This window comes from Podarcis melisellensis, assembly GCF_964234715.1.
Source record: "Podarcis melisellensis genome assembly, chromosome: 14".
Lineage (NCBI taxonomy): Eukaryota > Metazoa > Chordata > Lepidosauria > Squamata > Lacertidae > Podarcis > Podarcis melisellensis.
This window is the reverse complement of record NC_138546.1, coordinates 30,230,396-30,253,252: the sequence shown is the minus strand read 5'-3', so window position 1 is coordinate 30,253,252 and position 22,857 is coordinate 30,230,396. Positions and strand designations below refer to the sequence as shown.

Genomic DNA, 22,857 nt, shown 5'->3' with positions numbered 1-22,857 from the left:
AATACTTTCGACTGGGAACAGGAAGGCGGTTTGCCTCCTCTAATCGGCTGGAGCAGTTTAAGGCTTCAAAAGAAGCCCAAATAATTCACTCTTTTACTTAATTGTGTGTGTATCTCTGTGTGTGCGTGTTTTAACACCCCCCCCCCACTTTCAAATGAATCCTTTGTCACCCTCCGTTCAGAGATCTCTTTTGTTGAAAGGGCCGGGCCCTGTAATTGGCTGAGTATCGCTATCCAGTCTGAGAGGGTGACCTTTCACACCCTATCCCAAAAGAGCCCCATAGAAAGCGAGGGGGCGTAATCTGGGTTAAAGGCTTCTTACGAATATCTCGAGAGCTTGTTTCGCACACGCAAGCACACAACACATAGACAGTTGCAAGAAAGGCTGGAGCCCGGGCGATAACTTAGCGCCACTTTCAGACGTCGCTCTTGAGACAGCCTCTCTCATGAGAGAAGAAAGAAAGCCTCTCTTGTTTGAAATGCAGGCCCAGGTCTCGGCTTGTATGACCGCTGCCTCACAAGAAACTGTGAGGGAGTGAAGAAAAGTGAAAAGAGATTAGAGGATGGACGGAGTGTGTGTGTGTTGGTTCTAGAACTGCAACACATCTCTCTCTGAACCATGTGTGTATGTGTGCATGCATACACCCCAATGCAAAATATTGAGGTTGGTGGAGTCCTTGCTATAGGAAAAGAAAATGCACAACAAATTTGAATGGTCTATCCAGGACCACATTCACACCATACATATACAACACTTTCAGATCACTTTCAGACCCTCTAAGTGTTCAAATTTCCCAGGGATAGTCCTGGATTTACAGAGGCCATCCCAGTTTCTGATTTGCTTCCGGAATGTCCCGCTTTCCCTTAGGATGTCCCCATTTTCATCAGAGAAATGTTGGAGCGTATGGACTTTCAACACGCATGGCTTCCTCCAAAAGGATTCTGGGATCCTTTGTTTGTTAAGGGTGCTGAGAGTTGTTAGGAGACCCCTATTCTCCACACAGAGCTACAGTTCCCAATTCCACTATGGGAATTTTAGCTGTGTGGTGGGACTTAGAGCCTCATAACAACTCCCAGCATTCTTAACAGACATACCTCCCTAGGAGGAATGGTTTGAGGAGATATTGAATTAGTTGGGTAGGCTTGAACCATCTGGGGCAATTAAAATGTTAAAAGTTAAATAAAGATTGTGGATGGAGAAGTGTTAACATATATAAAATTGTACATATGGCTGATGTGAATATGTTATTATTGATTATGTATACCCAATGTATCAGCCGCCTGGGGGGTTTCACTGTTTGTGTTTTGGTTGTTGGTAAAAAAACAAAACAAACAAACAAACAAATGAACAAACAAACATGCCTCCCATAAATCTTTGGGGCAAGTTGTGACCATTTAGAATAGTATCATAGCAGGGGCAGGCCAGCCGATTTCACCAGCTGAGGTGAAATGGGAATTGTCACTGCCTGCCCACCCTTCCGTTGCTGCCCCCCAACTTCTGCTACCAAAATGCCCCAGCTCTCACAAAACTTTCGCAAAGCTTTGCTGCTCAACTTTTCTACCCTTTCAGGGGCGCAGGAAGATGAGCAGCAACGTCATGGCACACAGCCACACACCGTCTTGTTCCAAACTTTGCAAATGTCCTGTAAAGTGTTGCCACTTCTCCACTCAGGGACAAGGAAGATGAGCAGCAACAGCACATGCTGGAATCTCTCCTCTTGCCAAGTGTGGTGAAGCAGTGGGGCAGGCAGAACATCACCTCCTGCATTTTTGCCGCCTGAGACAGGTTTTTCTTCCTGCCTCATGTGTGGGCCGGCTCTGTATCCTACTGCTCCAAATGAATGCTATGCACAATTTCATATACCACTATCATTGTTCAGCAAACCCACCTGCAAAAGTGCATTAGTTATACTTTAAAAACTGTGGCATTGCAAACCTTTCTTGCGCTTATTTTATGGTTTATTGTCAAAACAAACCAGCCCACCAGGCTGGCGATGAGCATTTTGGATGCTCCTGAGCAACTATCTTCTGAGGACCTTCAGCACCAATTCAGCAAAAGGATTTGATTCACACACACACACACACACACACACACACAATCCTCTGTTGAATTTCCTATCACATATGAAGTTGCATAATTCGGGCTGGCATGTGTAGCCCTCAGCCTTGCACAACCTGTGGCAACAGATGACATTGCATGCTAAAAGAGGCCATGAGAGGTCTTTCAGACTGTTTTGTGTTCGTAACAATGGCTTATGCTGCCAGTTAGGACACAGCCCAAACTCTCAGCATCGCTCTGGCAAGAAGGGGTCGGACTTGGAACTGAAATTCTGAACCTGGCCAAAATGATGCCAGTTTTTCAGAAATGAGGATTTTGAGAGCACATAAATACAGACAGAGTGGGTCCTGCAACATTCAACAGAAGGAAATAGACACATTTGATGGATGATATGCAAATTAGGAGTTTGCTGTGTGAGGGCGAGAGTGTGCAATGCAATAAGTGAGGCAATTCCACAAGGTGTTATATGGTTACTATGTCAGTATATAGTTAGGAGACCGCAAGCTGGAATAATTTCTATACATTTGCCCCACTTTTTCTTTTCTTTTTACAAGATACCTCCAAATCCCTGAACATAGAAAAACAGGACACCAGGGATTTAGCTACTCTAGGACTCTTTTCCTTGACATGTTAGCTTTCTGCAGACAGGATCTAATAATCTGTTTGGTTCTGTTTTTTCAACAACAATGAAAGAGGTCTGCTCTTTTTGGTTAAAGATATGCTTGGAAAAATATAATTACTACGTTTTACCTATTAAATTATCAGCAGTTCAGAATTAGCCTCCTCTGTGAGTGAAATTGCAGGCTGCGCACTGCATTGATTTACTTGTTTACTGCATTTATATCTTGCCTTTTAGGCGAAATCCTCCCAAGGTGGCCAAGGAAAAGTCAATAAAATGCAAATATCAAAGAAAGCATTTAAAAAAGCCAAAAAATTAAGAATGAAGGCTGCAATCCTAAGGCCACTTACTTGAGAGTAAGCCCCATTGAATTCAATAGGACATGGTTCTGAGTAGACATGGTTAAGCTTGTGCTGGGGGAAAAGAGCAGTAATTATTATTACATTTTTATTTATTATCCAAGGAGCTCAAGGTAACATACATGGCTCTATCTCTTCCTGTTTTATCCTCACAACAACCCTGTAAGACAGGTCTTCCTGAGAGACAGCGGCTGGCCCAGAGTCACCCAGTGAGCTTCATAATAATAATAATAATAATAATAATAATAATAATAATAATAATAATAAACCCACCCATCTGGCTGGGTTTCCCAAGCCACTCTCATGTCTGTTTGGGGATTTGAACCTGGGTCTCCCAGGTCTGAGTCCAACACTCTAACCAGTGCACTACACCCATGAAGGCAATTCCCTTACCAGTTTAAAATTAGATAGTATTTTTTTTCTTGGGGGAGGGAAGGGGCTGGAATGGATATACACACAATGCCTGAGCCAAAATTCATCTACATCTGTAATCAATAAAGTTGTGGCCATTTCTAATTCAGATCCTTGTCTGCTTGAGTTTATTAATCATATCTTACATTTAGCTACTGCCCAGGGGGTGGGGCACTGCAACTGGGCCTGCAACAAACAAACTAACTGACTGACTGACTAAATAACTAACTGACTTTCTGGGGAGTTCCCCCACATTTTTTCCAGAAAAAAGCACTGGAGGTAACATAAAGCTATCAATCAAATGCCAAGTGGAACAAAACCTTTTTTAAACGTCTCCTTTAATACCATCAGTGAGGAAGCCAGACTCACTACTTGGAGGAGGGAATTCCAAATATGTGGGGCCATCATTGAAAAGGTCATGCCCATGGTACCCACTGTTCTGATTGTGTCTTATCTCAGGACTCAGAAAAGTTTGCATGGACACAGGGAGTCTTTCAAATAATGGATCCCAAATAACATATTCAAGGCAGCATTTGCTTCTGACATTGTTAGCTGTTCTGTTTAATACCTTTTACATAAAGTTATCTCATACTTATTTCAATACAAGGAAAGGGAAAGGAAAGGAAAGGAAAGGAAAGGAAAGGAAAGGAAAGGAAAGGAAAGGAAGGCTTTGGTGATAGATTGGTTTTGGTGACATGCAGATATATTTAAATGAAATGAACTGATTAATAAGCAAGTGATTAATCAACTATTTTTAAAAAGATGATGATCAGTTAACAGCCCTAAAATATATAAAAATCCCTTTCCCCTGGCAGAAGCATCAAGTGGCTACAAGTTTCAGGCCTGTTTTTAGATGCCTGAGGTAATTTTCAAAACCGTGTGAGGAAAAAACAATAATTAATTGTGTCTATCAGTTTAAATGGGCTTGTGGTGGAAAGATATATGAGAATGTTTAGCATGTGTGTGAGTGTGTGAGTGAAGGTGTCAACGGAAAGTTAATACAGTATTTTCCAAGAGGAAGAATCATATTCCGTGTCAGGAATAGAGGAGAGTTTTGTTGAGTGGTTAAAAGTTTTATGTTGTTTGCATGGTTCAAAATGACTTTTCTTTCCCTCGGCAGAAGGTGAGAAATCAACATCCTTACAGGTGAAAAATTGGGAGAAGCGGAAAAGAAAAAGAAATGTCAACGTATCTCTCTGCTGAGTAACCACATTTGTAGGGATGATTTAGCCTGACTTTGCTTCTGAGATTGCTGAATTAACAACACTGCCCATGACAGGGAAATCTCACATCTTTGCTGTCTCTAGCAGTATTCATTGTGATGAGGGCTGGGTTGAGTAACGTTTGCACAATCACAAAGGTCCTTGGTTCATATAACACATCTTTATAACACTGGGGGTTCCCACAGGTGTTGTTCACTGGAGTGGGGCCCTCCCTGCCATTGGGGTTTCCATGTAGTTGTATATGTTATGGCAGGGGAAATGGCAGCTGCACCTGTTACATAATATGAAGTCCACAGAGCAGGCTTCAGGTTTGAGATGGCTCTAGTCATAGTATTTTGTTGCCAGCAGGGGCAGCCCAAGACATTTTGCCACCTGAGGCGACACAGCAAATGGTGTTCTCTTCCCAAGTTCAAAGTTTCTTTATTTAGATCATTTACACACTGCTTAATATAATGAACATTATCTCTAAGTGATGTACAGCACACTAAAACAGCAAAGGTTACAAAAATATGCAATAAAGCATTGGTACAAATTACTAATAAATAAAACACCGATATAAATTCCATCTTTTGACACAGTTCCTCACTCATAAGAAGAGCCTGGTGGATTGGGCCAATTCAAAGCTTCAAAATGCTTGGCTTTTTTTGGGGGGGGCAGGCTTAAAAAAAACAGAAGGACCCTCCATTTTTCTTTTCCCATTAGTTGAACCTAACACTATTTTCCATTGTTAATAGCAAGACTTTTCAGCAAGCTCTCAGATTGGCACAACTTGCCCTCAGCTTGTGGCTTGCAGAATCTAAGGAGACTTGTAAAGCATTAATCATAATAGTAAAAGCAAAAATTAGGGAATTAATATAACATAGTAAGGACTAGCAATAATCCCAATTTGTGCTGTACCGCTGTAGTTTGTGGGTTGTGGTAAGTTTGTAAAGGGTTTCTAGGAAACCCCAAATGTGGTTAACTACAAAAAAGGAGAGAAATCCTTGCTGAAGCTCAAGCTATAATATTCTAAGCACAGGATTTCCTTTTGTGGTCTTCTGAGATAGGAAGACGGATAATAAGTGCCTGCAAGAAGGCTTTCTTGGGTTTGAAGGGCAATATGACACTTTTACTTGGAAGCTGATTTGGTTCCATATCCTTGCCTTCCAGAGAGCTCTTACCATTGGATTCAGAATGTGTTACTTATATTAGATGTTCTCCAGCCTTGTGCAGACCTTCATGGTGTGTAGAAATGAATATTTAGGTAAGGGTGGGGCGGGAAAACAAACCCAGTGGCATTTTCTGCTAATTCCACATTTTCTAGGCTTTGCTTGCTCAGGGACCTCTGTTTTTCACACCCTGCAGAAATGAAGAGTGGTTGCTGAAGTTTATGAATGCCCACTGCCCTTTGTGTTAAAGAGACTTTAAATGTGTGAGCTGGTGGATAAGGTCAGGTAAAGATCCTGATGCCTCTTTCCATGCATTCATACACAGTGTTTATGAAGTCATTGTCAGAAATTTGTCTTTCAGTATGTATGTTATTGTGCTGAAATGAATTTCTCCACACTTTTCCTTATATGAGTGTTTTAAGTCAAATCTTGTTTGACTTAACTATTACTATTTATCCACCCTTCATCCTAAGTTCCAGAGCAGGTTACAAAAATGAACAAACATAATTAAAAACAGATGAAAACAATTTGCAATCACAGAAATGAGATGGGTTCAACAACGTCTGGAGTGCTGCAAGCTAGGAACCCTGAACTAGCATGTCAGTCTAGGACTGGAGAGTAACAACCTTCTTCTTCCTCTACTTAGACTTCTTCATAGTAATCTCATCTGTGTCTATTCAGAAGTCAGTCTCATTGATCCCTGGTAAGTGGCAATTTTATATACTCTTATCCAGGAAGTGCCACTGAACTTGATTGGACTTACTTCTCAGTATACATGCATAGGATCGCACTGTTAGAGTAGTATTTAAAGTGTGATACTCCTGTGGACTACAAATGGAGATTTTTTTTTTATTAAAAAAAATAATAATCCTGAATTTGACGTTTTCATTGTTTCTTTGCTTTTCTATTTATGTCTGTATATTTCAATCCATGTGTGTGTGTGAGTTGGGTTGTTTTCAGTTGTATGTACGAAATTGTTCTTACATATGGAATTGGTTTGAATTGTTTTTACACATGGAATTGGTTTTAATGGCTGATGTTTTCTGCTGTGAAATTGCTTTGAGATATTTCGTGGGAAGCAATTCATAAATGTAATCAAAGAAGTAACTAAAATGCACTGTACGTTATCTTAGCTGCTTTGAAAAGTGGAATGCTTGTTTTTTTAAAAATAAATAAATAAATCTGGAACATAAATGTGTCATTTTCCTCTAGCCTGTTTGGACTTTTGGCAATATCGTAATACCACATACACAGCAAAAAAGACCCTTGTGACAACAGGAGAGAACATCACCTTTTTTTTTTTACAGCAATAAAAATACTTTGGCATCTACCCTTTTCCCTCTGCTTCCTTACTTGAATGGTGAGCTGTAATATCATGGGAGCCAGTGCAGTGCAGTGCAGTGCTTGGTACAGGATTCACCAACCTGGCCCCCTGTAGTTGTTTTGGATTACAATTAGCTCTGCTATTTTATGTGCACAAACATGATTTCCATTCATGACTTGAACTGTATTCACACCATACGTTTAAACCACAGTCCACACTCCACCCCAAATAATCATGGGGACTACAGTTTGCTAAGGGTGTTGGGGACTGTAGCTCTGCGATGGGTGCATTACAGCTCCCAGGATTCTTTGGGTGGGGAGGGGAAATGTGCTTTCAAAGTGTGGTTTTCCAAACCACAAGCATGAGCGAAAGGATTCCAAAAGAGTTAAAACTTCTCTCTGTCTCCCTTTCTCTCTCTCTTTCTCAGGTGACCTTTCAGGCATGTAGCAGCAAAGAAGTTAATACACTTTGCACATGTTAGAGAGCGACAGGTGGCTGCTAAAGCCCCCCATCTGAGCTGCCTGCATTCCTCGCTTTTCAAACTGGTGGCCCTGGTATTCGGGATTTATGCTACCTCCCCCCCCTGCCCCCGGCTCTGACTGACAAGCTAATCAGTGTGCCAGAGAGCCCCTAAGCTATTGATTCCAATGTAACAGAACACCTCCCAGTCAATGGAACGGCAATGAAATGCTTCAGCAGCGAAGAAAAGGAGGCAATAGACTGTTGAGCAACTTGGAAGAAATTTGCTTGCTGGTTGCGCGGCAGATATGAAAAGACTCTTGAGGAACAGGCTTCAATAACCAGGTTATTAAAGGGGAGGGGGGGCCAAAAAGTCACAAAGTCAGGCAGTGGGGGAGCAGAGAGGCGTAGTTAGGGCATAGTAAGGCATATCAAAGAGGAGAAAATAAATTGTCCCCTTGTGGTGTCAGTGCTGTTTGACAGTGGGACGGACTAACTTGGAAGGTGGCGGACTCTCCTTCATCAGAAAATAATAATAATAATAATAATAATAATAATAATAATAATAATAATAATAATAATTTATACCCCACCCATCTGGCTGGGCTTCCCCAGCCACTCTGGGCAGCTTCCAACAAAATATTAAAATATAGTAATGCATCAAACATTAAAAGCTTCCCTAAACAGGGCTGCCTTCAGATGTCTTCTAAAAGTCTGGTAGTTGTTTTTTCTCTTTGACATCTGATAGGAGGGCGTTCCACAGGGTGGGTGCCACTACCGAGAAGGCCCTCTGCTAGGTTCCCTGTAACTTGGCTTCTCGCAGTGAGGGAACTGCCAGAAGGCCCTCAGAGCTGGACCTCAGTGTCTGGGTAGAACGATGGAGGTGGAGGTGCTCCTTCAGATATACTGGACCGAGGCCCTTTAGGGCTTTAAATGTCAGCACCAACACTTTGAATTGTGCTCGGAAACATACTGGGAGTTTTTAAGCAGAGGTTGGATGGCCATTTGCCAGGGATGCTTTAGTTGAGATTCCTACATTGCAGGGGGTTAGACTAGATGACCCTTGGGTCCCTTCCAGCTCTACAATTCTATTATATTTTGATTCAGTGGCTTCTTTTATGGCTGATTGGGTTGGCCATAGAATAAGATGAAAAGGGCTGTTTTTAGGCCACAGAATTTAGGACAGGGGTGGGTGGGGAAACTCTGGCGCTTGGGCCGTCTGTGGCCCACTGCCCAAGTGTCTGAAAGACCACCTCCTTTCCTGTTAAGATTTGAAGGGGGGGCTTGGTAGTTCTCCCACTCTCAGAAACATGGGGAGAAGGTGGTAGCCCAGGAAAGGTCTTCCTCTGTGGTAGCCCTTACGTTACAGAATTTCTTCCTCACAGGGGTGTTTCTGGCATCTTCATTATGTGGCTTCTGTCATATGCTAAATATGTGACACAAGAGATACATATTTTAGGATCCACCCTATTCTCTTGACTATTGTTGGCTTCAAACTGATTTTAATAATGTAGTGTGCCTTGGAGCCTTATGGTGAAGGGTGGGTAAAAAAAAAAAAATGCCTCAGGGCACTCCCGGGGAACTCACTCAACACAGAAGTGGCAGATAAGATGGCTACCAAGGGCTGAGGTATCATACCCTCCCAAAGCCAAGCCCCTGTCTTTAGGCCACACCTCTCACAATATTGCTCCATGTGCCTCTTTGAATGCTTTTGCCAGACTGGAGTCTGCATTTGAACTTTGATAATGCCTCTTGATTGCCTCATGTGTGTGCAAACCTCATGTGTGTTTAGAACCCACTTGTCTTCCAAGTATCCGTGAAGCCCAGATTTGTCTAGGTCTGGGCTTATCTACTTGCCCAGGACCCCCACCCACCCTGCCACTTCCTGAGTACTTCATCTTTAATCTCTCTTTTTGTTCATTTTGAGTTAAGCTACAAATACTGTTCAGAAGAAAAAGTAACGGTCCTCTGATTGCGTATTTGAGAAAATGTTCGTCACGCAGGCAATTGGCCACACAGAAATGTTGGTTAATTTTTCAATGACACCAAAGTGGCTGACTTGGCACAAAGTGTAACTGACAAAATTAGTCTTCTTAGGAAAGTTTTAGAAAAACAGTTAATCAATTATGACTTCTTCTAGTTTCATAGGAATGTAGGGGAACTCCCCCCTCCCATACCCCTTCATCTGTCTCTGTCCGGGCACAGTTTCATTCATGCAATGTTAGCGGTTTTTGTTTTTCCGTAACCTGCAGATGCATAAATCTTGATGTTCCTCTAAACTTCCACTTCCATCTTCATGGATTTCTGTGTAAATCACTCCACTCTTAACTTATACAGAGACCACCTTGTCCCTTATATGTCCAGTGGGTCGCTGTTGCAGAATTTATCCTTGCAGTCCCTAAAATATCAGAAGCCTGCTCCACAGTAACTTGGAGCAGAGTTTTCATGTGTGGTGCTCTCTGTTTTGTGGAAGAGCATCCCTGTTGAGATACGACAGGCACCCATTATTTGGACAATTGCAAACATTTTGGTTTCAGCAAGGTTTTCCAGCTGGGAAGATATCCCTGCCTTAGTTCTTTATTTTGTATTGTTTTTGAATCTATCATTAATTTTTTAAAAAAGTATTGTTTGTTCGGTTTTTTATTATTATTAAAAATGTGGATTGCCTGGAGACTCATGGGAAAGACAATTAATAAAAATTAAATAAGAAATAATGCAAGTTGCATTATCCAGTTATTCTCAATGCAGAATTCCTGGCTATATTTAGCCATCTGTTTAGACTGGGAATGATGACTCATCCATGGAACAACACAGTCTGAACTTGTCCCAAGTGATGCAGGCTCACAGTGCAAAAGGCTCAACCCTGAAGACATGCTGGATGCCTGGAACCTTTGTAGATGATAATCAGTTTAGTCTACATGAAACCGGAATTCCTGCAGCAGCACTTATGCACTCCTCCCGAAAGAAAGAGAAGTCCATCTTTTTTTTGAAGTTGAATGCAAACAGGGACCAATTCCTTTGCAATCAGCCGGCTCGCAAAGGGCTTACTGTTGGCTTTAGATTAGCAATGAAGTCAGTGCTGGCGTGGCGGCCGGCAGCTGTTAATGCCTATCGCTTGCTGTTGACAGGCATTAATAAAAACCTAATCTGAGGAAATTATGAAAAACCTTGCCTTTATGCAATCTGGTTTATGTTTTGGCATGTGGCAAGAATTGGATGGGTTTTCAGGGGAAAACACCGGTTCCAGCTTCTCCCTGTTCCAACTGGAAGCACCACACATGCATTTTGTTTTATTTTTAGGTGTAACTGACCATGATGTTATAATGTTGCACCAGCAATGAATGACACTCCTAAGGACACTTTTGTTAGCATGGTATGTTGAGAAACGGATCCTTTAATGCTGTCCCTCCCCTGGGGAAAAAGTAAAAAAAAAAAAAAACGACTCTCAAAAGCACATGGACTTCAAACCATGGTCTCAGATTGTTATGGAAAAGAGAAGAATTGTGGTCATCATTGCAGGAAAACAGGTTTCCTGAAAACCAAGGCCACTCCTCCTGTGTCATTATACTAATTAAAGCATTAGGAATATCCCAAAGCTTTCAGAACATGAGATGATATGACCCAACCTTGGGAGCTGAACCCTCATCAAGCACACTGCTTCAAATACAGGGGGTGGAAATGTGACATTTTGGCATATTTACTGTAAATTCCAATCCACCAATTACAATGGAAGAAGCAAGGCCACCACAGATATATGGAAGTTAAGGACACAATCTATGAAGGTCTTCTTCACAGTATCCATCAAACTGAATGAAAGTTGGACAAAGTATGCCTCTGGAGTGTGAATGAGAGCTACCTTTGCCAACTCCTGTTGCACAGCTCCTCTTCCTTTCAGTGAAACTTGCTTCAGGGAATGTCCTACAGGCTTCTGTGTCATTTTAGCTAGAAAGCACCAACTGCGACCCCCATCCCTGTATTGCCTTGCTTTGTGTGTGCCTCCACTGTCAGAAGCAGTATGCTTCCAGTTGCTGGAAAACACAGGAGCGGGGAGCACTGTTGCACTCAGGTCCTGTTTGCAGGTTTCCCCAGGGACAGCACATCCTGTTTCGCCACGTGGGGTAAAAGAGGAAAGTGTTGTCCCTGCTGTAGCCTTGCTTCCCAAGTTGATTGGTGGCAGGTTCCATCAAGATCTCTTGAGAACGCCACAAGATCTCATGAGAACCCTGACGAGATCTCATGAGAACCCAGAAGCCACTGCCACTTCTTACTTCTCCAGTGGTGGCACCCACTAGATCCTACCAACTGAGGCAGCTGTCTCAGTCTGCCTCATGAACAGGCCAGCCCTGGGTTTCCTCCCACAGGCATCTAGGTAGCCAGGATGCTGGATTTGATGGACCATTGATGCAAGGCGCTTCTTATGTTCCTTTGGACTACCACAATCCCCATGGGTAAGGCTTATTCAGGATATATGTAACTGCTTTTTGCTGATTCAAGCCATCAGACCATTAAGCTTAGGAGGCCTCTGAATGCCAGTTGCTGGGACTCGCAAGGGAGTAGAGTAGTGCTATTGTGCTCATGTCCTCCTTGGGGGTGGGGTTCCATTGGGGCATCTGGGGGGCCACTGTGAGAACAGGATACTGGACTTCATGGTCTTTTAGCCTGATCCAGCAGGGCTTTTCCTGTGCTCTTCTGCCTGTGTGTGTATATAGACGAGAGAGACTACAAAATAAAAAAGTACTCCCTAGAAGAAAGGAGACAAGGAGAGAGAGAGCCAACTGCACACACACGCACACACAGAGCACTCAATGTAATAAAGTCAATTTAAAATTTGTTCTACCAATCTTTTGCATCTGTAATTTTCCCATTAAACGTAAATGCCCATGAGGCATGCCATTTGCATTACATTGCATTTGCAGTCTTTAAAACAAACTATAAATCCCCCCTCCTTGTTTTGTGTGATTGATGTTGTGTGTATAAATACCACCATAAACCTCAAAGGGGGCTAACAGTGACAGTAAATTAAAGTTTTCGAGTCTGCCAGTATCACAGCACTTGAGCCCTTGATCTTAAGCAGTGTTGTTAACCCCCATCTCATTGCCCTACTGAACTCACCTCTCCCTCTCCCTCTTTCTCCAGCTCTGCCCCTCTTTTAAATTTCTTGGGTAACACCTCCACATCCATAGAAGCCACACGAGTGGCGGGAAAATGGATTTAATTAAAACAAGGCTCTGCATCTGCTCCAATGTGGCCCAGAATTGTGCAGATATATTTAACTTTTCTGCAATGGGGGAGGCTGAGTGGAAAGATACGGGTGGGGAGGGGAAGCATGGCTGAGCTTGCCCAAACAATCATCAGCAACTCATCTGCTCATTATAAAGCCCTCCTGAGAGTTTGTTGCTCTGGTGGATAGCCACCTCTGCTCCATTTCACTTTTTGTACGTGGTCTGCTCAGGCCAAAAGCAAAATAAATAATACCAGTAGAGGCTGATCATTAAGGCTCATGAGGAACTGCCCCACCAACTTTGGTCTGCCCTCAGATAGTCCCCACCTGCCTGCCTTCTTACTTACATCCTAAGAACATAAGAAGAGCCAGTAGTGTAGCATAGGGCGGGTTGCTCTGGGCACAAAATTGCTAGGAGTGCAGAATTTCAACACCTACTGCTACCTCAATACAGCTGCACACTTCCATTGCTGAGCTCTGTGGAAAACAGATTCTCCATGTGCACCTGGAAGTGACCTTTCCAGACAAGAGAATGACTCTTCTCTTATATCTGTGGCTTTGATCTCCTGGGTGATATGGATGCTGTTAGAGCATGCGTACTCTATCTGCTGCCCTCCCACCCACCTACCTGGCACCACCTATTGTTGCCCTACCAGCCCCAGTCGGTAGCAACTACCACTAAAGAATACCCAGGATGGCAGAGCAGAGGGAAGGGAGCTAACCTCATCCATTTGTGTTGTATTTGACTTTTTGAGGACATCTGAAGGCAGCTCTGTTTAGGGAAGACTTTAAGGATCAATGCTTTTATCAGATATGCTGTAAGCCACCCAGAGTGGCTGGGGAAACCCAGCCAGATGGGCAGGGTATAAATAGAATGTTGTTGCGTTTTCAAAGCATTTCCTATTCTCCCCTGTCCCATTGGGAAAAGTCATGTGGCCCAACGTATCTGTCAGCAATGAACATTATGGTGGGCCTTCACAAATATTTTTCTGCCCATGAGCTATGTTCTCTAATGGGCAACCTTTGGTTCGGGAGTGGCAAACTACTGGTGAGTGGAGTCAGAGGCAAAAGTGGGCAGAACAATGGGTGTGAATTTTGTGTTTGTGCAATTTCTGCACATATGCACCCCTCTCTATCCTCCTTGAAGGAATGCATGAGGTGTTATCAGAGTTCACACACACATTCCAGATGGGCAAAAACACCCAAGGAATGTATTGATGTTGAGAAGGGATCTCCCAAGGGCCAGATGGAGAGGGATTTGGCCCCTGGGCTGAAGGTTTACCATCTCAGTCTTGGTAAGGCCAGGCCAGACCAAGATGCTAGCCTTGAAAGGAAGGTAGAAATTAAGGTTTTGGTTAACTGTGGTTCCATTATAATAACAGCTTTTCACATCTCACGGTGAATGATAATGTATAAACGAAAGGATCACAGATGTAGTCACTCATATTTTCTGTGCACACAAACACAGAAATCCCTTAGAATTATAATTGTACTTATGGCCACTTCCCCTCCTTCTTTTTAAAAAACACACAATTCCATAAGCCAAAAATCAATTTTAAAAAAATAACTCCAATCAGTCTTCGCAGAGGGTACAGGGATATGTCTGGAGAAAGAGTGCATTCTTAAAGGATTTGTAAAGTCTTCTAGGAAATTATTCTTCAAGACCTAGGTCAAAAGAGGAAAGTGAGTAAGAGAAAGAGATGAAATGAGGAAGAGAGAGGTGAAACCCAGGAAAAGAGAAAGCTAATTAATTAATTCAGGTTATTAATCTACCCCAGATGTCCTTGGAGCAACTTGGCCATGGTGGAAGGTCCCATGTTGATACTGACTGATGTATTGGCTAATATTTGTACATTTCTGAGTTGTTAAGAAATTCATTTTCAGTGCTATAGGGCTACACAACATATGATGCACAAACACTGCACCATATCACAACTTAAACCCAGAGATTCCATTCTAGCCTACAGCTTTTGGATGAACAGAAGTGGAATTGTTCCCCCCCCCATTTTCTTATTTTATTTGTAAGTTATCCTGACTTCTTCTTCTTCTTCTTCTCCTCCTCCTCCTCCTCCTCCTCCTCCTCCTCCTCCTCCTCCTCCTTCAACACAAGCCTTCTTTTCTGAAGTTTTATTTTGACATCTTATTTGCACATATGGATCTGCACTATGCATCTTAAGAAGTATGAAACCTTAATCAGTCATGGCTTCCCCTTCCCAAGAATCCTGGGAGCTGTAGTTTGTTAAGGGCACTGAGAGTTGTTAGAAGACTCCTATCCCTTTCAGAGAATTACAGTTCCCAGAGCGGTTTAACAATTAATGCCTCTTCCCAGGGAACTCTGGGAGTTGTAGCTCTGTTGTGGGAATAGTGGTTTCCAGAATGTTTTGGAGGAAACCATAGCTGTTTAAAGTAGTATGATACTGCTTTGAATGTATGCTAGAGACAGGTCCTAAGATCTGTCTTTCTTCATTCTATGTGTTATGTTAAACCAGGAATGGTGGGCCTCTGGCCCTCCAGATGTTACTGGACTGCAAATCACTTCACCCCTCACCATTGGCCATATTGACGCAGGCTGATGTTAGTCCAACCAACTGCTTGAGGCCACCACACTGGCCACTCCTGCATTAATAGAGGGGATACTGGCAAAAAATTAAGGCTAGGTGGACTTTATCCACTTAAAACACCATGAGGTCATTTCCTTTCACTGCATTTCAAGTCACATTTGCATATTGTTGTACACATCAGAGAGGGGATGGGGATGTCTTCACCCAATGCACACCACCTGTTTGATTTTTCCATGCTTGCAACCACCCCCTCTCCCATAACTCCTATTCAGGAAACTGTCTTCTGTGCATGCATGATGGCTGTCTCAAATGTACATACCTGGCTTAACTGTAAAGCAAACATGGCTCAGGTTTTATAGTCCAAATGGAGCTAGCTTGAGGTACAACACACCAAAAACAGCAATGTTTGTTTTAAAAACAACAGGACCAGGATCAGTATGGATTTTGGCCAGTGCCGAGTGTATGTAGATTCAAAAACCAGCAATGGGAAGGCATAGCATGTCGAATAAATGGTAATGTGCACACAGCCTTATTCTCAAGTGCTTCAGTGGTAGAGCACATGCTTTGCTTACAGAAATGCAGAAGGAAAGGTTTGAGAGACTCTTGCAGTTGAAGTAGACAAAACTGAGCTAGATGGATGAGCGAGTGGTCTGGCATGCAATGAGGCAACTTCAGTTTGCAAATGCACATACACACAATTCTAGCTGCACAAGTAGAATAGGGTTTCTCTCTCATGCTAGGTGAGGAAGGCTTCTCAGAGCTTGGCTAGACAAATTCTGAGACTATGTGATTTCTTTCTCTGAAGACTTGAGTGTTGAGTGTGCCACTGGTCTGGCCCACCAGTCCTTTGAGCAGCAGCGGCTCACCTCATTCATCAGATAGATCACAACCATCCTTCAAAATTTACACTTCTCTGAATTTTTCAACACGATATTCCAGCCAGATAATATGCACAAAAATGCATACATTAGGGTAAAGTGTACATACAAATGCATATGTTAGAGAAAAATGAGATGAAGAAATGCATTGCATTAGGGAAAAATGCTTCATAAATATGTGTGGATTAGGCATGTGTACAAAAATATACATATTAGAAGAATTTCACACAGAAATGCTGATGAATTTTGCCCTGGTAAATGTGGTTTTGTTCACCTTGTTTGGTTGGAGGTCTACACTGCAGAATTCAGAGAAATGCACATTTTGATGGCTGGCTGTTTTTCGTTCCTTTTATTGTTTCAGAAAGTGCAAAATAGGTAGGGTCACCTTTAAATGAGAACTGAATCAAATTTCTCCATCTATATCAACAATGCTTGTTTAGAGGACTGTGATCTGAGTCTTGAGCTTCTCTGGGGGTGGTGAACAATCAAGATTTATTGGAGTCTTCAGCACGCTGGGAAATGAAGCCACCGAATCTCATTAGCATGCCTATTAAAAAGCAGAGTCTGGGGTCCATCTCAGAAAAGATGTATTCCTTTTTCAACTGTGCAGCAAACTGTGAAGTACAATAGGGACTTGAACTATTTTAAAATGCTCTAAGCTTAAGAAAGGTTAAGGGGGGAAATGATGATCCCTTGCCTCACTGCACCCCCAATCTTTTTTTTTAAAGAAACTACCCCATTGTTTCACACAGTTATCATATATTTTTTTTAAAAAAAAATCCAAACTATATATTTACTTTCTTCTAGATAGTCAGCCCCTCTCTTTGATGCCAAGGTTGAGGGATCGTGGTGAGTTATTTAGGAGAGAACACAATGGGGGGGACATGAACAATGACCACTTGAATTCAAGTTAACCCCAATTATAAACTTTCACCTTTGTTAATTGGATTAATTTGTCAGCAGGCACAGCATTATGGAAATACACCAATCCAACTTTTGCACCATTTATTAAGAGTTCATGTGTGCATTCCCCAAACTATTTATGTCAAAATAATCCTGTTTTCGACTGAATGACCCTGGAGTGAACAGAGGCATAGGAGCATAGCTGCCTCAGACTGAGTCAGACTTGTACTCTGTCTAACTCAGTGTGATTTACTGTTCGTTTATTTATTTACAAAAATATTGCTATACCACCATGTCACGTCACAGTAGAACAATACAAATAAACATTAAGGTGACTGGTGAATAAATCTAAACAGCCGCAAAGGCTGGTCTGCATAAAAAGGTCTTCAAGAGATGTCTGAAAGTTAAACGTGAGGGTGCTTCTGTCAAATCTCTGCTGGAAGAGGGTCCCACAGCACAGGACCAGTGACACTCAATGCCCAACTTCCTGTTGGGCTCAGTCAGTCCTCTGTAACATGTGGGACAACTAATAGCACTCCTCTGGAGGATCTCAGTGATCCTCTGGGATATAAGTTCACCCAAGTTGTTCAGGGCTTTGTATATCAGCACAAGAGCCTCAAACCTGCCTGGTCCAGTAGCAGCCAGTGTAGATGTTCTAACAGAAGTCTCATATGCTGGTGTGCACCTGCTCCCACCAGCAGACTAGCTGCTGCATTCTGCACAAGCTGGAGCTTAAAGACTAGGTCCAAATACAGCCCCACACATGGCTTATTGCAGTAACCCAGAATTTTTACTGGTGGACACTTCCTGGATCTCATGTTGAGACCTTTTCCAATTTTCTACCAGAGGTTGTTTTAGTGGAGAAGTCAAGACAGCATGTATTTTTTAATGTTTTTATTGCATTTGCATCCTACCTTTTCCTCCAAGGATCCCAAAGTGGCTGTCCTCCACCTCATTTAATCCCCACAACAACCCTGCGAGAAAGGTAAGGCAGTAACTGGCTCATGGTCACTCAGTGAGCTTCATGTCTAAGTGGGAATTTGAACCTTGGTCTCCTGGGTCCTAGTCCAACACTCTAACCGCTATGCCACACACACACACACACACACACACACACACACACACACACACACACTAAGCTATGGTCTCTCCCATTGCTTGGAGCAAGTTTACTGTACAATGGGGTGAACAGGAAACAGTTTTATGGAGGGAGCTCTCAGTTTGTTTTTTATTACTTGATCATAAGACATATGGGTTCAGTGACAGGTTTGTGGATGAGTGTAGACTAGGGATGGTGAACTTCAGGCCCAGGGGATGCAGGTCACCCTTGTCCCAGGTTTCTCTACCTAGTCCTTGGGACTCTCCTGTTACTCTTTCTGCAATGGGGTCCCAGCAAGGTCCTTGTCTCTACCCTCCTCCTCCACATCCTTCTTCGGATACAAGCCTCTTCATGTTATCTCCCATGTCCTCCACTGTTTGCTGCCTGCATCCCTATGAGCTCTGCTGTTAGTTTTAGATTACACACCCACCCACCACATAGGTGTTCATCCCCTTGCTCTTTTAAAATTGTATGGTCTCCACACTAGCACGGCTTTGTTCCATCAGACTGAATAATCTTTTGCCACATCTCCTACATATGCCCATTTTAACTTTGGAACCTTTTGACAACTACACCCAGCATCCTATAGCAGACCAATCAGCACAAAAGAGGAACTTTTTGGCCACTGAGAATAAGTCTTCCTACCCTTTGTATTGATTGGAGTGAAAGTCAGCCACTGAGGATTGGCTTCTAGGCTCACTCTGGAGAAGGTACATGGGATGAACACAGAGAAAGTGTTTGTAAAGCTAATCACTTAGGAACACTGAAAAAGCAAGTTGCTTCAGTGTCAAGAGAAGGTGTCTTCAAGTTCTGTTACATCACTTTGAAAGAAGATATTGGAACACTCCAAATTATTTGCTCATGTATGCACACAGAAAATAGCAGATCTAGCTGAAAGGCAGCACACAGAGATCTGCATTGATCGTTGTGATGAACCCCTAATTACTATTCCTATATAATTATAAGATTATTGCATAATCTTAGAAGGAGCTGTGGCAGTGATGGCTCCATGCTACCATGAAGAGACCCTGCACTTCTGAATTTATCACTGTACTACTGATGCCTCCACATTGGTTAGTGTATACATGACAGCCACTTTTTGTGAGATCCCGCTGCTGCAGAAATATCCATTGTCCATTGTGGGGCAGCCTGTTTACTCAATTAGCACCTCCGTGTGAAAATCATCCAGCAACAACACAATTGCAGAGAAGGAATAGGAGAATTCCTACTGTAAGTCTCTGGTACAGTAAATTTTGGGAAACTGCCGGTGCAGAGTATCCTATGCACGACATCCATGTCATCAAGGGAGAAACAAAGCAGGACGCCTTTTATGCAGAGCGCAATAATTTTATTTTTCATACTAGTAAAACAGACAGTACAAGGACCCTCCCAGCCCATCACATGACAGTTTGAAAAAAAAAATGTAATGATTAAATGACTGGGAATTATAATCAATTAGTGTTGGTGATAATGCTTTAAGTCATCTCTGTTGGACAAATATGATAGTGGGGAATGCTTTCTTCTATACTAGAGCCTTAACTAGAAACTAGAGTTTAGGGGTCACCAACCTTTTTGGACAAATGGACTCATCCGGAATTTTGAGAATGTGTTATAAGTGCCAGTCATAAAAATGGCTGTTGTGGAAGTGTGGCATAATGGCTGCTACATTTGAAGGAGGTATCGGGACCACAAAATGGTGCAGGCTTGCCCCTCCCATCAGCCACCCCTTTACTGCCCCTACATCAACCACCCCAAAACTCGCCAACAGAGAGAAATGATTTGCACCTCAGAACAGAAGTGAGGGAGGGAGTCAAATTATGGCATCCAATGAAAGGTTGGTATGTTAAAGGGGGTACATCTAATTTAGGAGAGGCTGGGCCAGTTCAAAGGGGAGCTGAGTAGGAATCTAGAATAAGTCTAGAAATTGTGGCCGTCCAATGAAGCTGAACTCGGTGCAGATAAAAGTGCAGCACATTGCTAAACTATGGAATTTGCTCCCACAGGAGGCAGTGATGGGCACCAACCTGGATAGCTGTAGAAGAGGATCTGAGAAGTTCATGGAGGACAAGGCTATCAGCTTGATGGCTATGTTCTGTTTCCACTATCAGAGGCAGTATGCCTCTGAATACCAGTTTCTGGGAATCTGAGGTGAGCAGAGTGCTGTTGCACTCATGTCCTGCTTGCAGGCTTCCTACAGGCATCCGGTCAGCCACTGTGAGAACAGGATGCTGGACTAGATGGGCTATTGGCCTGATCCAGCAGACTCTTCTAATGCTTGCATGTTCTTGTGTTAAGAGCAAACAGCCTATTGTGCAATGTGAGTTTTTCAGGGGATACTTACTGTGACCTTGTTGGGATGCCATTAGAGGCAGTGGCAGGCATACTTTTAGGTCCCATCTTGGTAGCTTCTGGTGCATTATGTTAGCTCAGCTGTCATCCTACTGCAGTTCTTGGGCCTTTTGGCTCAGAGTTTGGCTTGTTTAACAGTGTTGCTGATAGTCTTAATGGTGTTCTGCTGCATACTGCTGAAGGAATTGCAAAGGGCTGCCATCTCAGTTCTCTGAGAACAGAGTGCCTCTACTTATTGACCAGCATGAACAGTTAATAAAATAAAACTGTGAAGCACTTTGGCCGTGAATTATTATCCTAGCTCTCTCCTTAGAAATAGTCACCCACCCATACTACTTGGAAGCAGGAGGGATAACAATTAGTTACATTCCACTGAATATTCCATAGGTTAATAAGCAAAGTTGCAGACCCTGATTTCAGTTCATAATTGGTGTGTTATGTCTTCATTCCAGGGGGAGCAGAAATATCTGCCTCAGGCACCAAAACAAACTGCTTAGCAGACTATTATGGCATTAAGCAGTATATAGATTTAATAGTAACATCAATAGCAATAAATATGTTGTTTCTAGATTCAGGTAGGTAGCCGTGTTGGTCTGACGCAGTTGAAAGAAAGAAATAAATAAAAATTGTCCAGTAGCACCTTAGAGACCAACTTAGGTGCTACTGGACATTTTTTTTAATTTATGTTGTTTCTGTTATACTGTTCTCTAGTTTCAAACTTCTGAATTGTTTCTCATTGCAAATTTTAGGTGAAAGCCATGTTGATGACGTACACATTCATAAACTGCTTTATAGCCAGAGGCCATCAAAGAAGTATACAAAATGAATATAAACCATATATATATATATATATATCTATATATATATCTATATCTATATCTATATATCTATATATCTATCTATATATATATATATATATATATATATATATATATATATATATATATATATATATATATATATAAACTAAAAGCAATAACAAACCATTTCTACAGACTCTAAACACAATAAACCATTTCACCTATATGACACACTTATATCAGTTTTAAATCACATCCAATGGGATTTCCCTCAAGGAATTCTGGGAATTGTAGTTCAGGGAGAGATAAATTACTATTCAAGCAGTTTGAGCATGCAGTGTACATATTGTAGTGGCACCCGGAGATGCAGATGAACTGACAGAGTCCCTCCCTGGCGTTCATTGGGTCTTCTTGCCCATCCCACTCACCGATATTAGGCTTGAAACGAAGCACAAAACATATTGTGGTGTGTGTTTGGGAGTGGTGTGTGTGTGGTGTCCACAACTGTTTCTCTGGTTTGCAAATATGCATCAGTGAGCAAGCTCCTTACTGGGATAATGGGGTCCAGTTGCCTTTGTTTGCAGAGTGAGCAGCATTTGGTTAGTGAATCTGGGTTGGAGAGTAGACTTCACTTGTTACAACCACACAAAGAGAGATACTTGTAGGAAAGAAAGCAACAACGTTGTTCATTGTAGGAAATACATAATCTGGATAGAATAGTTTCTAGTTGTAGCCTAACTAGTCTAGGGTAGAACAAAGCAGCCATGCTTTGCTCCTTTGTTCTCCCAGAGGATGGTTAAAGAGGAAGTCTCATCTTGAGGTCTGAGAGAGAAGGGTGAGGAAGAGGGAGTTGTGAACAGGATACAACCTAAGACATGTCAGTCTAAACAACAAGAAGACAGAGAGGTAAGCTGATAGGCAGGGGTCAGCAAACTTTTGCAGCAGGGGGTCGGTCCACTGTCCCCCAGACCTTGTGGGGAGGCTGACTATATTTTGAAAAAAATAATGAACGAATTCCTATGCCCCACAAATAACCCAGAGATGCATTTTAAATAAAAGCACACATTCTACTCATGTAAAAACACGCTGATTCCCGGATTGTCTGCTGGCCAGATTTAGAAGGCGATTGGGCCAGATCTGGCCCCCGGGCCTTAGTTTGCCTACCCATGGGTTAAAGGCACAGGGACAGTCCAGGAATGTGGAGACCTCTCACTCTATCTGCCATAACCCTGTGCAAACCCCTCTTCTGCAAGTTGTACCAAAACTTCTAATACTGTCTTTAAGAATCAGGTCAGTTGTGGTCAGATCTTCAAGGAATGAAGGAATGATTTGTTTTTAAAGTTCTGAATTGGTTCCTAATTATTTGCACATGCATGTTCTTGCACTTGGGTAATTGTAGTTCTGTAGATGAATCTGTCAATTTTGGTTTCTCTCAGTTTCTCACT

The 22,857-nt window shown here is 42.4% G+C and overlaps 2 long non-coding RNA genes across 4 annotated transcripts in view; both read left to right on the top strand.

Moving 5' to 3' along the window:
- Positions 1-22,857, top strand: part of LOC309356935 — a 194,065-nt gene that overhangs the window by 155,872 nt on the left and 15,336 nt on the right. The gene's annotated exons all lie outside the window — the stretch shown is intronic.
- Positions 4,569-6,661, top strand: LOC309357005. Its single transcript, XR_014163011.1, has 2 exons — positions 4,569-4,635; positions 6,241-6,661. It is a non-coding gene; the product is annotated as an uncharacterized lncRNA (long non-coding RNA).